Source organism: Lissotriton helveticus, chromosome 6, assembly GCF_964261635.1.
Source record: "Lissotriton helveticus chromosome 6, aLisHel1.1, whole genome shotgun sequence".
Classification (NCBI taxonomy): Eukaryota; Metazoa; Chordata; class Amphibia; order Caudata; family Salamandridae; genus Lissotriton; species Lissotriton helveticus.
In genome coordinates, this window is record NC_136067.1 from 2,027,987,485 (window position 1) to 2,028,004,489 (window position 17,005).

Here is a 17,005-nt window from a genome sequence, read left to right on the forward strand (position 1 = left end):
AAGGCTAGCGAGGGTACGCAAGTGAGACTCCACTCATGTTTGTAAGGCTAGCGGGGGTTCGAGATTGAGACTCCACTCATGTTTGTAAGGCTAGCGATGGTACGTGAGTGAGACTCCACTCATGTTTGTAAGGTTAGGCAAAGTATGTGAGTGAGACTGCACTCATGTTTGTAAGGCTAGCGAGGGTACGCAAGTGAGACTCCACTCATGTTTGTAGGGCTAGGGAGGGTACACAAGTGAGACTCCACTCATGTTTTTAAGGCTAGCGAGGGTATGAGAGTGAGACTCCACTCATGTTTGTACGGTTAGGTAAAGTATATGAGTGAGACTCCACTCATGTTTGTAAGACTAGCGAGGGTACACAAGTGAGACCCCACTCATGTTTGTAAGGCTAGCGATGGTACAAAACTGAGACTCCACACATGTTTGTAAGGCTAGCGAGGGTACACAAGTGAGACTCCACTCATGTTTGTAAGGCTAGCAAGGGTACGAGCGTGAGACTCCACTCATGTTTGTAACGTTAGCTAAAGTATGTGAGTTAGACTCCACTCATGTTTGTAAGGCTAGCGAGGGTAAACAAGTGAGACTCCACTCATGTTTGCAAGGTTAAGTAAAGTATGTGAGTGAGAATCCACTCATGTTTGTAAGGCTAGTCAAGGTAGGTGAGTGAAACTCCACTCATGTTTGTAAGGTTAGGTAAAGTATGTGAGTGAGACTCCACTCATGTATGTAAAGCTAGCGAGGGTACACAAGTGAGACTCCACTCATGTTTGTAAGGCAAGCGAGGGTACAAGAGTGAGACTCCACTCATGTCTGTACGGTTAGGTAAAGTATGTGAGTGAGACTACACTCATGTTTGTAAGGCTAGCAAGGGTACACAAGTGGGACTCCACTCATGTTTGTAAGGCTAGCAAGGGTACGAGAGTGAGACTCCACTCATGTGTGTAAGGCTAGCGAGGGTACGCAAGTGAGACTCCACTCATGTTTGTAAGGCTAGCGAGGGTACAAGAGTGAGACTCTACTCATGTTTGTAAGGCTAGCGAGGGTACGAGAGTGAGACTCCACTCATGTTTATAAGGTTAGGTAAAGTATGTGAGTGAGACTACTCTCATGTTTGTAAGGTTAGGTAAAGTATGTGAGTGAGACTACACTCATGTTTGTAAGGCTAGCAAGGGTACACAAGTGAGACTCCACTCATGTTTGTAAGGCTAGCAAGGGTACGAGAGTGAGACTCCACTCATGTTTATAAGGCTAGCGAGGGTACGCAAGTGAGACTCCACTCATGTTTGTAAGGCTAGCGGGGGTTCGAGATTGAGACTCCACTCATGTTTGTAAGGCTAGCGATGGTACGCGAGTGAGACTCCACTCATGTTTGTAAGGCTAGCAAGGGTACGAGAGTGAGACTTTACTCATGTTTGTAACGTTAGGTAAAGTATGTGAGTGAGACTGCACTCATGTTTGTAAGGCTAGTGAGGGTACACAAGTGAGACTCCACTCATGTTTGTAAGGTTAGGCAAAGTATGTGAGTGAGACTCCACTCATGTTTGTAAGGCTAGTCAAGGTAGGTGAGTGAAACTCCACTCATGTTTGTAAGGTTAGGTAAAGTATGTGAGTGAGACTCCACTCATGTTTGTAAAGCCAGCGAGGTTACACAAGTGAGACTCCACTCATGTTTGTAAGGCTAGGGAGGGTACACAAGTGAGACTCCACTCATGTTTGTAAGGCTAGCGAGGGTATGAGAGTGAGACTCCACTCATGTTTGTAAGGTTAGGTAAAGTATATGAGTGAGACTACACTCATGTTGTAAGGCTAGCGAGGTTACAAAACTGAGACTCCACTCATGTTTGTAAGGCTAGCAAGGGTACATAAGTGAGACTCCACTCATGTTTGTAAGACTAGCGAGGGTACGAGCGTGAGACTCCACTCATGTTTGTAACGTTAGCTAAAGTATGTGAGTTAGATTCCACTCATGTTTGTAAGGCTAGCGAGGGTAAACAAGTGAGACTCCACTCATGTTTGTATGGTTAAGTAAAGTATGTGAGTGAGATTCCACTCATGTTTGTAAGGCTAGTCAAGGTAGGTGAGTGAAACTCCACTCATGTTTGTAAGGTTAGGTAAAGTATGTGAGTGAGGCTCCACTCATGTTTGTAAAGCTAGCGAGGGTACACAAGTGAGACTCCACTCATGTTTGTAAGGCAAGCGAGGGTACAAGAGTGAGACTCCACTCATGTCTATACGGTTAGGTAAAGTATGTGAGTGAGACTACACTCCTGTTTGTTAGGCTAGAATGGGTACACAAGTGGGACTCCACTCATGTTTGTAAGGCTAGCAAAGGTACGAGTGTGAGACTCCACTCATGTGTGTAAGGCTAGCGAGGGTACGCAAGTGAGACTCCACTCATGTTTGTAAGGCTAGCGAGGGTACAAGAGTGAGACTCTACTCATGTTTGTAAGGCTAGCGGGGGTACGAGAGTGAGACTCCACTCATGTTTATAAGGTTAGGTAAAGTATGTGAGTGAGACTACACTCATGTTTGTAAGGTTAGGTAAAGTATGTGAGTGAGACTACACTCATGTTTGTAAGGCTAGCAAGGGTACACAAGTGAGACTCCACTCATGTTTGTAAGGCTAGCAAGGGTACGAGAGTGAGACTCCACTCATGTTTATAAGGATAGCGAGGGTATGCAAGTGAGACTCCACTCATGTTTGTAAGGCTAGCGGGGGTTCGAGATTGAGACTCCACTCATGTTTGTAAGGCTAGCGATGGTACGCGAGTGAGACTCCACTCATGTTTGTAAGGTTAGCGAGGGTACGAGAGTGAGACTTTACTCATGTTTGTAAGGCTAGCGGGGGTACGAGAGTGAGACTCCACTCATGTTTATAAGGTTAGGTAAAGTATGTGAGTGAGACTACACTTATTTTTGTAAGGTTAGGTAAAGTATGTGAGTGAGACTCCACTCATGTTTGTAAGGTTAGGTAAAGTGTAAGAGTGAGACTCTACTCAAGTTTGTTAGGCTAGTGAGGGTACACAAGTGAGACTCCACTCATGTTTGTAAGGCTAGTGAAGGTACGTGAGTGACACTCCACTCGGTTCTTTGGAGCGGATTAGCAGGCAAAAGAGTGAAGAGTGAGCAGGGCGATTCTCACACCCATACAGTGCAATCACTAAGGAACTTGGGTTTCATATGCAACCTTTACATTTATTTGTGTCATTTGGAAGGTGCTGCAGTTACATGACTGAGGGCCCCTGGTATTTACAGTGCTACCACTAGAGTAATGGGTTCACAATCACCATGGAACATTTTCAATGTTTTATCTTCAGGAAGGATTACGGTTTTGATCAGAGTAGGGTGACAGTTTCTTGATTGGGAGGAATAGTGCTTTTAGGGATCCACGGGCCCTCTGAACCTAAATATCTTTTTCAATTCAGTTATTAGGTTGGGCTGTTTTGGGGGTCGATTTTCAGATGGGTTGTACCACTGAATATCAGCACCAACAATTTTCAGATACAAGAATATAGAGGCCAGAATGTAGATGCGCAAAATATCAAAAAGTAAGTGCATATCGGGAAGTATAGATGTACTATTCCCAGCTGCACATCTATGTACCTTTTATGTACTGTATAGGTACATATTTGTGGAGTTAGGCAAAAAAAAACTAGACTTACTTACTGGTTGATATTTTATTTTCGATATTATGTCCCCGATATTATGTCCCATCAATGTTTTGTTTTCGATAGTCAGAGTGCACACCTTCAGAGGCACCTCATTGCCCAACATCTGGCAGCCTAAAAGGGACATGAATATAAAAACACATCCTGCTGAGTGCATCTAAAGACATGGATTATATCATTTCCTGGAAGGAGCAGGAAGGGGTACTCAGTCCACTGGTGCCCTCACCGGTGTCATAGAAGGGAAAAATAACTACGTACCCTGATTGGAAGGCCGGTTGCTATATCTACATATAAACTGAAGTGAGAAAACTGATGATAAGGAGCTGGATGAGGTTAGCAGTCTTCATGTCCACATGGGAAGTGCCTCAACAGGTGATTGCACTTGCTGTAGGTATGTGTGAGTCTGAGTGTAAATGTTTACAGTAGGTTTCTGAAGCAAGCTTACATTTTTACTTCCTGTACTGTGCATGTTCTGAGTGAGAGAATCTTGCATTTGTGTTACTTGTTCTGTGCATGTTGTGCTGTGTGTGGGGGGAAGCGGCAATGCACATGCCTGTGTCTATATAACTACGAAATAAGGCGGTTCTGTACTGCTGCCTCCTTTTTTCCGTATGTTATGTGTGAAGGTATCTTGTTTAATTATGACCTGTTCTGTGTGGGAGATGAGCTCGTACTGCAGTGGTCTGCACTGCATGTATTGTGCATGACAAGTTTTCATCATGCTTTGTACCTGTCTGCGTAGCTGTGAGGGGAGCCTGTTGTTCTACTGCTCATAGCCTGCCTGCCTGGGCATGTACTGGTGAGATGCCTGAGCTGCTGCCGCTGTTGTAACTGTTGTATGTGTGTGAACACAGCTTTCGGTGCTGATGGTTGTTGTGACTTTTACTGCTCTGTGTTGGTTACCAGGACTCATACATTAGAGCATGGATGGTACCAGGCATTGTACATCAGGGAAAGGCAACAAGAGTGTGATTACTACAGATGCATGAGACCTCCTGCTCAGAGACACTGGAGGAAGCCATAGTGAGGCAGCGCTGTTTTTACTGCCAGTTACAGCCTTTGCATAATTTAACCACAGGCCATCCTCTCCTTAGCCAAACTTTCCAAACTATGAGGGGGGACTTAATGAAACATTCTCATTAAAAGAATGACAACCCCAGCACACTTGTCTTACCCTTGCTAGTGTGAATAGCTCATCTACTGCAGGGTCTTTTTCACATTTTTAGGTCTCGCCTAGGCAGCTCTTGCGCTGTCTCTTCGAGACATGCTGTATTCAGGATATGTGCATAAAGATCCGCACACTTTCCGCCCATCTTTTTAATTGGCTCCTGTCACTGTCCTTTGTAAATGGTGGCTTTTCATTGGTCAATAGGTTTAGTAGTCCCTCCTTAGTACTGCCTTGTCTCTTCTTGTCACCTCCAATGAGGACATCCCCTGTTACATGTGGAGGTAGTCCCTAGGTTTTAATCACAACCTCAAGGCAATACTTTTTTTAAAGGCTTCAGGCAAGACATACTGTTGGTCCTAAGCTAGGCTGGCGGTGGTTACTTTGCTCACTAGAACATCTCACATTTACATGAGACCGTCTATAAATTTCCCTTCCTCAGTACCACACTGAGTACAACCTAATCTGAAATAAATGTAATAATTATTTTGTCATACTTCAAAGTTACTAATTGTATATATGGACACGTAGCACTGTCTTGTATGCAATGCATTATGGGTAGGGTGGATTTACCACATCTTCTGCAGGCTGCATTACCATATGTGACCAAAAAGAGGTCCACAGTGCCGGTGCCTTGCTCGCTATGAACCTTTAGGATCAGCTGGCGCTACTACACCGAGACATGCAGGGCTGGTGCCTTCGTCACTAGGGACCTCTAGGAGCAGCTTGCGGTACTGTACTGAGATATACGATGCTGGTGCCCTGCTCACTAGGGACCTCTAGGAGCAGCTTGAGGTACTGCACTGAGACATTCAATGCTGGTTCTTGGCTCACTACGCAAGCATTTGCAATGCACTAGGTCTTGCATTAATGAAATTATGAGCTATTGGGGTTGCATTATTAATTGCAATGCCAATACCTCAAACTATCAGTAATGCGAGACCTATTTAAATGCAAATGCTTGTGGTTCTGGTAGTTTTGTTTATCATATTAAAAATTCAGTTCTACAAGTATCAGACTGCAAAGAAAACAGCTGAACTGGGTGAGCTCTACACGTCCATCATTGGAAAAGCTGGAAAATGTGCAACAGTTTAAAGAATAAACACATTTGCTCTGTGGTTGTTGGGTGCTCCATCAAGATTATTAATCCTGCCTTCTAGAGAAAGAATTAGGAGCTGCATAGAGGCAGATTGCTATGGAGGTCAGGCAGATGGAACTCATAAGCTCAGGAAACAAGGCCTGCAGAAAGGAATGATAACAGCATCATTTTGATATTTCCTGACCAAATGGCTGTTATATACGGTCACTTCTTCACTGAGTACCCAATTCACAGAGCCACTTATGACTCGTAAAGTTACGAGTGTGGACTCTCCTCACTCGGGACGGACTCTCCGCACTGAGAACTGCAGTATGGAGATCCCGGCCCCAGAGCGGAGACTCTGCACTGGTAACTTTACCATTCGTAAGTCTCTTTGTGAATCGGAACCCTGATTGTTTTTCATTATCCTGTCACTTGACCATCATAAAACCTCACACACAGGTCCCCTGACAAAAAGGGAGGTCATAAGTAAATGTTGTCATCTTTAGTGAGATGTTTACTCAATCTCAGCTTGTGGCTACCCCAAGTTAGAACCTTGACATGAAGGTGCCCAGCATGGCATGCAGTGCCCATACCTGGCATATGATTGTGATGTATGTGAATTTTTAACCTTGGTTGATGAGGCTAAATATGGACTTAAAATAGGAATGTCTGAGCATTTCAGAAGACTACTAGTGTCTGAGCATGTACAAGGAAGTGGGAGGTGGTATCTGGCCATGTGGAGGCAGAAGACAAAGAAAGCACAGGTTGCAAAGCACAATCTGAAGTTGTGGCAGGAAGGCCCATAACTATTTGAGGGGAAAAAAGTGGTTCCAGAAACAATTTTCAGAACAGCAATTGAGAGTTTCACACTCACCAGGGTTGAGGCTATATTCTGTGCTAGTGCTAGGGCCCTTGGCACCTTTACTACCCACTGCACTACTCGTAGGGTTAATAAAGCGGATACAACGGGCTGTGCGCAAGTGGTCGTGGGATCCCGAGATCTCTCTCTGGAGTTATGATGTCTGACTATTCAATTGCTGGCCGAAGTCTGTCCACTTTTCACCTCGAGTTTCTGCACTGCAATCAGTTCAGAGTAAGGAATTAAATATTACATGGCAGTGTTTAACGCTATTGTCAATTAAATGTGTATTTATTTTTTATTTACTTGCAGAATGAAAACTCTCCTTGAAGCTGTGTTTCTGTATTGTGCTCTGCTCAGCAGTACTGCAGGAAACCGATGGCTCAGATTTACTGTAAATAATATTATTTGATATTTGATTAATACTGATGGGAAACATAAGGGGCTGGTTGGTGCGCGGCACTGCTCTCAAGTGTGTAGAGTTATCTAAAGCACATGGTTGTAGGCCAAGGCAGTATGCAGGGTGAGGCAGGGGTGAGGTGGTGTGAGTCGGTTCTTTAAGGGGTTGGCTGGCTGTATTTATGGTAAACAGTCATAATATCGATTCCAAAATATAGAATGGACATAATATCGAAGTAAAAATATAGAATGGACAAAATATCGAATGGACACAATATAGTGGTTAAAAATATCGAATTTAAGGTAAGTAATATCGATTTTCAAAATATAGAAGTCAAAATATCGAAGTATTCAATATAGGCATTAAAGATATCGATTTTTTTATATTATCAATTTTTTTTAAGTGTTTTGTATGTTAGTATATGTGTGAAAAGTGTATATAAATTTTTGTAATGTATGTTTAATGTATTTTAAGTAATGAATTTTATGTTATTTAATTTTTGCGTAATTTAATTCTGTAGCAGGTTGTGGGTTTATAGGGGAATAGGGTGGGAAGTAATTTAATTATATTAAATTAAATATAAATTTTTAGCAATTATTATTAATTTGTAATTAAATTTAGCTTTTTAGTTCTGTAGCGGGTTGTGGGTTTATAGGGGAATAGGGTGGGAAGTAATTTAATTGTAATTAATTAAATATTTTTTTTTATTTATTGGTATTCATTTAGAATTAATAGTTATTTTTCAATCGGTAATTAATTTTTATTAATTTGTATTAATTGATTAATTGTTAATTATGTTAATTTTCTAAATTTATTTTCTGTAGCGGGTTGTGGGTTTATAGGGGAGTAGGGTGGGAAGTAATTTAATTGTAATTAACTAAATATTTTTTTTCATTTATTGGTATTGATTTTAAATTTATTGTTAATTAATTTTTAATTGGTAATTAATTTCTATTAATTGGCAATTAATTTTTATTAATTGGTAATTATTTTGTATTAATTAAATATTTGATAATTATGATAATTGTATTAATGTATTTTCTGTAGTGGGATGTGGGTTTATAGGGGAATAGGGTGGGAAGTAATGTAATTGTAATTAATTACATATTAAAAATACTTTTTGTGTATTGATAATTAATCTACTGTTAATTTTAAATTGGTATTAATTTGTATTATTAATTAGTTTTTGTTATTGAAAATTAATTAGTTGTTAAATAATTATGAATATGTTATTAATTTTTAATAACTAATATGTAGTTGTGTTTCTAATTAATTATTACATAATATTAAATTGGTTATTAATTTCAATTAATGTTTTATTGGTATTGATATTTCATTTATTTTTAATAATATATTAAATCATTACTTTCCCTACTGTTAAACTCACTGGAGTGGGAATAGTAATTTTCACCCTCCCGCTATCCAACGCTTTCCCTACTGTTGCACTCTCTGGGGTGGGAATAGTATTTTTTACCCCTACCCTATCCAACGCTTTCCCTACTGTTGCACTCTCTGGAGTGGGAATTGTAATTTTTACCCCTACGCTATCCAAAGTTTTCCCTACTGTTACACTATCTGGAGTGGGAATAGTAATTTTCACACTCCCGCTATCCAACGCTTTCCCTACTGTTGCACTCTCTGGAGTGGGAATAGTATTTTTTACCCCTACCCTATCCAACGCTTTCCCTACTGTTGCACGCTCTGGAGTGGGAATAGTCATTTTTACCCCTATGCTGTCCAATGCTTTCCCTACTGTTGTACTCTCTGGAGTGGGAATAGTATTTTTTACCCCTACCCTATCCAACGCTTTCCCTACTGTTGCACTCTCTGGAGTGGGAATAGTCATTTTTACCCCTACGCTGTCCAATGCTTTCCCTACTGTTGTACTCTCTGGAGTGGAAATAGTAATTTTTACCCTTCCAATATCCAACGCTTTTCCTACTGTTGCACTCTCTGGAGTGGGAATAGTAATTTTCACACTCCCGCTATCCAACGCTTTCCCTACTGTTGCACTCTCTGGAGTGGGAATAGTATTTTTTACCCCTACCCTATCCAACGCTTTCCCTACTGTTGCACTCTCTGGAGTGGGAATAGTCATTTTTACCCCTACGCTGTCCAATGCTTTCCCTACTGTTGTACTCTCTGGAGTGGAAATAGTAATTTTTACCCTTCCAATATCCAACGCTTTTCCTACTGTTGCACTCTCTGGAGTGGGAATAGTAATTTTTACCCCTACGCTATCCAATGCTTTCCCTACTGTTGCACGCTCTGGAGTTGGAATAGTAATTTTTACCCTTATGCTATCCAAAGCTTTCCCTACTGTTGCACTCTCTGGAGTGGGAATAGTAATTTTTACCCTTATGCTATCCAAAGCTTTCCCTACTGTTGCACTCACTGGAGTGGGAATAGTATTTTTTACCCCTACGCTATCCAACGCTTTCCCTACTGTTGCACTCTCTGGAGTGGGAATAGTAATTTTTACCCTTCCAATATCCAACGCTTTCCCTACTGTTGCACTCTCTGGAGTGGGAATAGTAATTTTTACCCCTACACTATCCAACGCTTTCCCTTCTGTTGCACGCTCTGGAGTTGGAATAGTAATTTTTACCCTCCCGCTATCCAACGCTTTCCCTACTGTTGCACTCTCTGGAGTGGGATTAGTAATTGTTACCCTTATACTATCCAAAGCTTTCCCTACTGTTGCACTTACTGGAGTGGGAATAGTACTTTTTTACCCCTACGCTATCCAACGCTTTCCCTACTTGTGCACTCTCTGGAGTGGGAATAGTAATTTTTACCCCTAAGCTATCCAACGCTTTCCCTACTGTTGCACTCTCTGGAGTGGGAATAGTATTTTTTACCCCTACGCTATCCAACGCTTTCCCTACTGTTGCACTCACTGGAGTGGGAATAGTATTTTTAACCCTCCCGCTATCCAAAGCTTTCCCTACTGTTGCACTCTCTGGAGTGGGAATAGTAAATTTTTACCCTTACGCTATCCAACGCTTTCCCTACTGTTGCACTCTCTGGAGTGGGAATAGTATTTTTTACCCCTACCCTATCCAACGCTTTCCCTACTGTTGCACTCTCTGGAGTGGGAATAGTCATTTTTACCCCTACGCTGTCCAATGCTTTCCCTACTGTTGTACTCTCTGGAGTGGAAATAGTAATTTTTACCCTTCCAATATCCAACGCTTTTCCTACTGTTGCACTCTCTGGAGTGGGAATAGTAATTTTTACCCCTACGCTATCCAACGCTTTCCCTACTGTTGCACGCTCTGGAGTTGGAATAGTAATTTTTACCCTTATGCTATCCAAAGCTTTCCCTACTGTTGCACTCTCTGGAGTGGGAATAGTAATTTTTACCCTTATGCTATCCAAAGCTTTCCCTACTGTTGCACTCACTTGAGTGGGAATAGTATTTTTTACCCCTACGCTATCCAACGCTTTCCCTACTTGTGCACTCTCTGGAGTGGGAATAGTAATTTTTACCCCTAAGCTATCCAATGCTTTCCCTACTGTTGCACTCTCTGGAGTGGGAATAGTATTTTTTACCCCTACGCTATCCAACGCTTTCCCTACTGTTGCACTCACTGGAGTGGGAATAGTATTTTTAACCCTCCCGCTATCCAAAGCTTTCCCTACTGTTGCACTCTCTGGAGTGGGAATAGTAATTTTTACCCTTACGCTATCCAACGCTTTCCCTACTGTTGCACTCTCTGGAGTGGGAATAGTATTTTTTACCCATACGCTATCCAACGCTTTCCCTTCTGTTGCACTCACTGGAGTTGGAATAGTATTTTTTACCCCTACGCTATCCAACGCTTTCCCTACTGTTGCACTTACTGGAGTAGTAATATGAAATGTTACCCTCCTGCTATCCTAAGGTAAAATATTGTAAATTTTTTATTAATAATTAAATTAATTATATCTTAATTTTAAGGTTGAGTATTTTTAAGTATGTTTTAATTAATTATATTTATTATTTCATTAATTTTAAATTACTTTTAAGACATTTAAAAAAATTCGATATTTTGACTGACTATATTTTTTACAGACTATATTTTGGATTCGATATTTTTGTATTTACCTGTTTGTGGATAGGAATTCGATATTTTGTCATTCTATATTTTGGTGACTATATTTTGGTAAGTCTATATTTTGTCATTCTATATTATGTCAGTGATTCTGTATTTATATATACTGCTTCACGCTGCACTTCTGTTACTTCTAAGCGCTGTAAATGACATCGATGCGACTGCTCAAGTTAATTAATTTACCATGTTTGGAAGGATGAGGGGGGAAGTTGGCCACCCCAGGAATAGAACTTGTGACCTTGAGATGCTAGTTGCGAACCTTCTTGCCCAAATAGATTCTTAGGTAAGGAAAGAAAAGTTACAAAAAACAGTAGGTTCCGGAAATAAAATAAGAAAGCAAAAGGGGGTAATTGCAGGAGACAAAGTCCCACCTAGAATTGTAGAATTGTTTAAGGACATCTTTGAAAAGGGCGAATGGTAAATGTGGCTGGGCCTGGTGACAGAAGAGCAGAGAGCTTCCAGGAGAAGGGATGGAGTTTTTCTGAATATCGAACCCTACAAGGATTAGGAGGGAAGCATAATGTGCCTGGTCACAATTTCAGATCAAGTCTCTGATCTTACACATTGGCCTGGGTGTTGATAGGCACTTGGAGTGGAGTGAAGTGTGAAACCACCCTATAAGAAAGGGACAGACAAGTTGGAAGCCAAAATACAGAAGCAGCTTAACTTCAAGCAGAGCGGACCGAGTTAAAGTCATCTCATCCATGAGTTGTGAACCTTGTGCAATCCGGACCTAAGTGAAAACAGCAATGAAATCAAGGGACACCGCAACCCTCTCACACATTTACCTACCCTGCTTCCCACCACCAAAATGATACTGGTACTTAAATTACAGTATTACATGCAGGGGTTAACACATCATATGTTTTTTCTGCTACAAATAGTACGACATTTGGCAGTTCGTCACTGCCCTTTAGGAACAAGCATTGGCATAGCCAGTAGGTCTTGTCTTTGGGACCTTATAAGTTTTAGCTTTGCAGGATATTATCCTGGGTGCATGTTTTGCCAGGGATTGAAGAGCTTATACAACAAATAAACACGCCGATGAACACACGCATGCACTATTCAGAGCAAACAATATATGGCTACTAGCACATGTAGGTAGACCAACATGCTAGCAAAATGCCACACCCACAGGCAGAAAGAACACACATATACACACAAACATACCCCTTACAGCTCCTCCTGTGTACATACACACACACGCGCACACACACACACACACAGACACACATCCACCTTTGGGACCTTCTAAGTCCTCAAAATTAAAATTGAAGATACAAGAGGTTTACATTTACCACTAGTATGATGGTGTTATGATGCAATTGGAGGCAAACTGGTCAGTGTGGAAACGAACCTCTAAAGAGGTTAAGAAAAGACAGTGTGCCGTGCAAATGAAGAGATTTCTAACAGATTTGATTAAAGCCTGCATGCAAAATGGTATATAGTTACTTTTTATTCCCAAATGTTTCTTTTTTTTAACTGCTTGTTAAATGTTTCTTTTTGTTAACTGAGAGTGCTCTGTGCTTCCTGCACTCAGCAGATAATTAGGGTTTAAGTTCCGGGCTCTGCCGGAGGCACCGTGATCAGAGCTGCCTTAAAAACTTTCCAGAGGCAGACCGGCTGGCTGAGGCGCACTTGGTTACACAGCGAGTCCGTTTCATTTTGCAACATTTGTTTTATATGCTAACAGGCGGACAGAAGAAGTGTTGCAAAATGAAACGGACACCCTGAGTAACCACGAGTGCCTCAGCCAGCCGGTCTACCTCATAAGCCTCTGGAAAGTTAATAAATGGTTTAGCAGAAGGGAGTGGCAAAGGAGATACAGGGACCCCGGCTCCACCCCTCCCCCCTCCTGCAATGGCAGCGCTACAGAGCCCGAGAGGCAGCAGCAGAGGAGCAGGTCATGTCTGCATGATAACACGTTCTGCAGTGTCTAAGGTAGAAAAAAAACAGCCACGGTTTATATAATCATTGATACAAAAAAACATGCATAGTTGCATGCCTAGCCTGATCTATTCGGAACAACGAGCACTGGTAAATACAATTCTGCTATTCCAACAATTGCAGAAGAAACCTTTGGGTCTAATGAAAAAAAATGAGCCAGTTTACACACATTATTATGGTTTCTACCGTTCTCAGTGTCATGAACGCAGGCAATGACACCAGTGGGCAGAAAGCGAGCCGGACATTTCCAGATGTTCGGCCGGCTGCAGAGAGCTCAGCGGACACTAAATCACGAGCGGCAAATAATGGCAAGGTTTCCTCGCCCTCAATCATTAGTGGTAATTTATACCTACAGTGCATTTGTAGATTTAACAGCCCATCAGAGCATGAGCAAGGACACCGCCCAACAATTCATCAAGTCATTTAAACTTAACTTGCAGAAAAGTACAGAAAGAATTTGGGCAGGCCGCCGACAAACTACACAATTGTAATTTACAGCCTGTAATTCTGCCAGATTACCTCCAAAAACATAAAAAGGCTGCGAGACCGTAACAATAAAAAATACTTTGCAGGCACTCTAAATCATAATGACATAAACGCTTCACACGAGTGTGTCGTTTATTTTGGTTACCTTTCACCACGCGGTAGTTGCCAAAGCGGTTTAAAATCCGCGCAGTCCGTCTCCGACTGAGTTCAATGGTCGCACTGTCATTCCAGGGTGTCATGGCCGCGCTGTCCATCTTCAAATGAAGTTTAATGGCCGCGCTGTCAATCTTCGAATGGAGTTTAATGGCCACGCTGTTCATCTTCGAATGGAGTTTAATGGCCGCGCTGTCCGTGCGTGGTGTGGAATAATGGCAGCGCCAATCGTCGTGGGGTTTGATGGTCATTTCTTTCCCTCCAGCCGCGGCTCCTGCTCATGAACCTGGAGCCACGGCCACCAGCAATATATCAGAGGGCGCAGGTGCACTTTTAAAGGTGCGCTCAAATGTTAGGACTTTCACCTCAACTTCTGTCCAAATAATCACACTTCTTCTTGAAGTTCTGTTTAAAAGAAACATGTTTATCTCTATTCGAAATTAAGTCTTTCCTAAATAAAACGAGCAGGAAATAGAACGGGCTGCTTGAGGAATTTATCAAATTAATACATTCTATAAAGTGAATACCAAATGTAGAGACTTACTATCTATTTATCTGATAGCATGAGACAGGTGCACAGAAGCACACCGAAGCATTAACTGTGGCTGGAAGTCAACAAGATCCCCACAAGGCGCAGGAATTCCTCACATCGCTGTGCGTGTAACCTGACCCGCGAGGAGAGGAATGCAGCTGCCACCATGCGCGCCACTGCTCGCTCCCACAAGCAAAACCCTTTGGGAATGAACATTTGCCAAAAAGGTGGGACATGTGCCCGCCTTTAGCTATTTGCAGGCTGCAATAAGAAAATGGCACAAGCAACAGCCAACCCAATGTGTGGGGGGAGCTAGACCCATACAGAGAAGTTTTAGGTGCTGACAAGAAGCCTCGCAGGGCATGCTTGATAGCTCAGGCTCGACCTAAAAAGAGTCCAGTACACACTAACTCTAAATGGTACCGACACACCGCTGCAGAGGGGTAGGTCACGAACCACACCAGAGAGGCAGATAATTCACTGTCTACTAATTCTGAGAGCGGATGTATGACATTACAACGCATGCTTTTACAACGCATGCCTTTACAACGCATAGTGCTCTGGGGTGCTGGATAGTGAATAGTTTAATTTACTATTCCAACTCCAGTCCCCGTGGATAGTAGGGAAGGTGTTGGATAGTAAATTAAATCTATTCCCTATCCTAGCGCGTCCCCCAGCGCAATGCGTTGTAATGGTTTGCGTTGTAAAAGTTGCATCGTAAAGGCACTGCGTGGTAAAAGTTGCGTTGTAAAGGATGTTTCCCCTGAGAGCGGATGTCGATGGGGCCCATTCCTCCATGCTTTGGGGTTGGGGTTAGGTACCACGAATGAGAATACCAGTCAGCGCATAGACGCTACACACCTTGATGAACAAGGTACCACGGGTTCACGGGCAGTAGGCCTGGCACATGTTAGTTCTTATACAATTTTTTGTAAATTGTTATTTGGTCCTGAAGAAGCGCTATTGGATCCTCTAGGGACAAATGGATGCACGAAACATGTTGGCCTATTTCTTTCACTAGAGCACTTATCCTGGGAGCAGCAGCTAGTCACACAACCACCCCTTCTATTTTGCTTTTATAGGGAAGCTCCAGGATCCACCCCATTTTAATTGACCACCCAGACCCTTGAATAAAACTGTTTTCTTGATACTGAGTGACCATTTTAATTCCCCACACTCACTATTTTTGATAGGCCCCCAGACCCACATGCACAACTGCGGCGTCTCCTATAAAAGAACTCCACTAAAGAGCCCCTTCGTGGGGCCCGTGAGGGACTGCAGCGCTACCCACACGAGGAGCAACGCCCAATGATAATAAAAGGACACTCGCAAGGGTGTCTGAGGGCACTAGGTACCCAAGGAGAAATACCTAGACAACACTTTTAAGATCCCCAACCAACCAAGGATCTGACCTGTGAGCAAACGTAACTTTCTTATATCTTTCCACTTTGTAGGCCGCATCTTGGGTTTACAGACCTTATACTGAGGAACTTTTACCCCTTCTGTGTAAACATATTCGCCTTTGGGAGCAAGGGTACTGGACCTCGCCTCTTTCTCTAGTCCTATTTAAGCTCCCAGTGCCCCCATCATCAAGTGTGTATATTGGGGGGAGCTAGACCCATACAGAGAAGTTTTAAGTGCTGACAAGAAGCCTCGCTGAGCAGGGCATGAGCGATAGCTCAAGCTCAACCTAAAAAGAGTCCAGTACACACTAACTCTAAATGCAGTGATCTCAACATCACATTATGAATATGCCTGGGCGGTAAACACCGCTCCGTTTGTGGAGTTTGCAGAGTTTTCAGCATTCAGTGCGCCATGAAGCACGCGGAGTTCTGAAAAACTCAGCCCTGTAAAGCAGAGGTTTTTTTTGCTCACCAACGGTACGTTGGTGAGTGCGAGCGAGGAAAATCCAACGCTTGACCACCTCCCAGTGAGATTTCCCAACGTGTGTGGTCGCGAAGGGTCACAACCACTCGCGTTGAGAAACCTTCCGTTCGCGTTGAGGAAGCTGTAGCTCAAGTAGAATATCTACTTAAGCGGCAGAAAGAAGCCGCACCCTCTTGGCTGCACATGATGCAGTTTGCAATGATTTTCCAGCGTGGGGGAAACACCTGGCGCTAAATATCGGTATGAATGGTGCAACCTAACACACAGAGTTTTTTGGTCAAGTCACAGAGTTTCACAAAGTGGAACTCCACGAACTCAGCCCAGGCCTAATTATGAACACACAACTGAAAATGGCACGAATGTCAGCGTTCCCAAATCAAATGCCAGGAACTGTGATGTGTTAAGGAGAAAAACCCTGGCAACTTACCAGATGCTAAAAATAAATCAATCCATAGCCCTATCTACCTCAACATTACACATTTTCAAAATCTGTCACCTTCCCCACTCCCACCTGTCCTGCTCTTTCACCAAAATAATAACCTATTTTCGGTTCCTGTTCTTTTGAGCATGCTATAGTGTTGAAAAGTCATCCTCTGTGCTCTGTGCTCTGTGCACCCCCATTTTGTTCTGACTGCTACTGGTGGACACTGGCTATGACTGACCCTGAGCTCTGTTCGCCCAGGGCCAGTGCTATGTTGAAAATACAAGTGAAAACATACACACATGC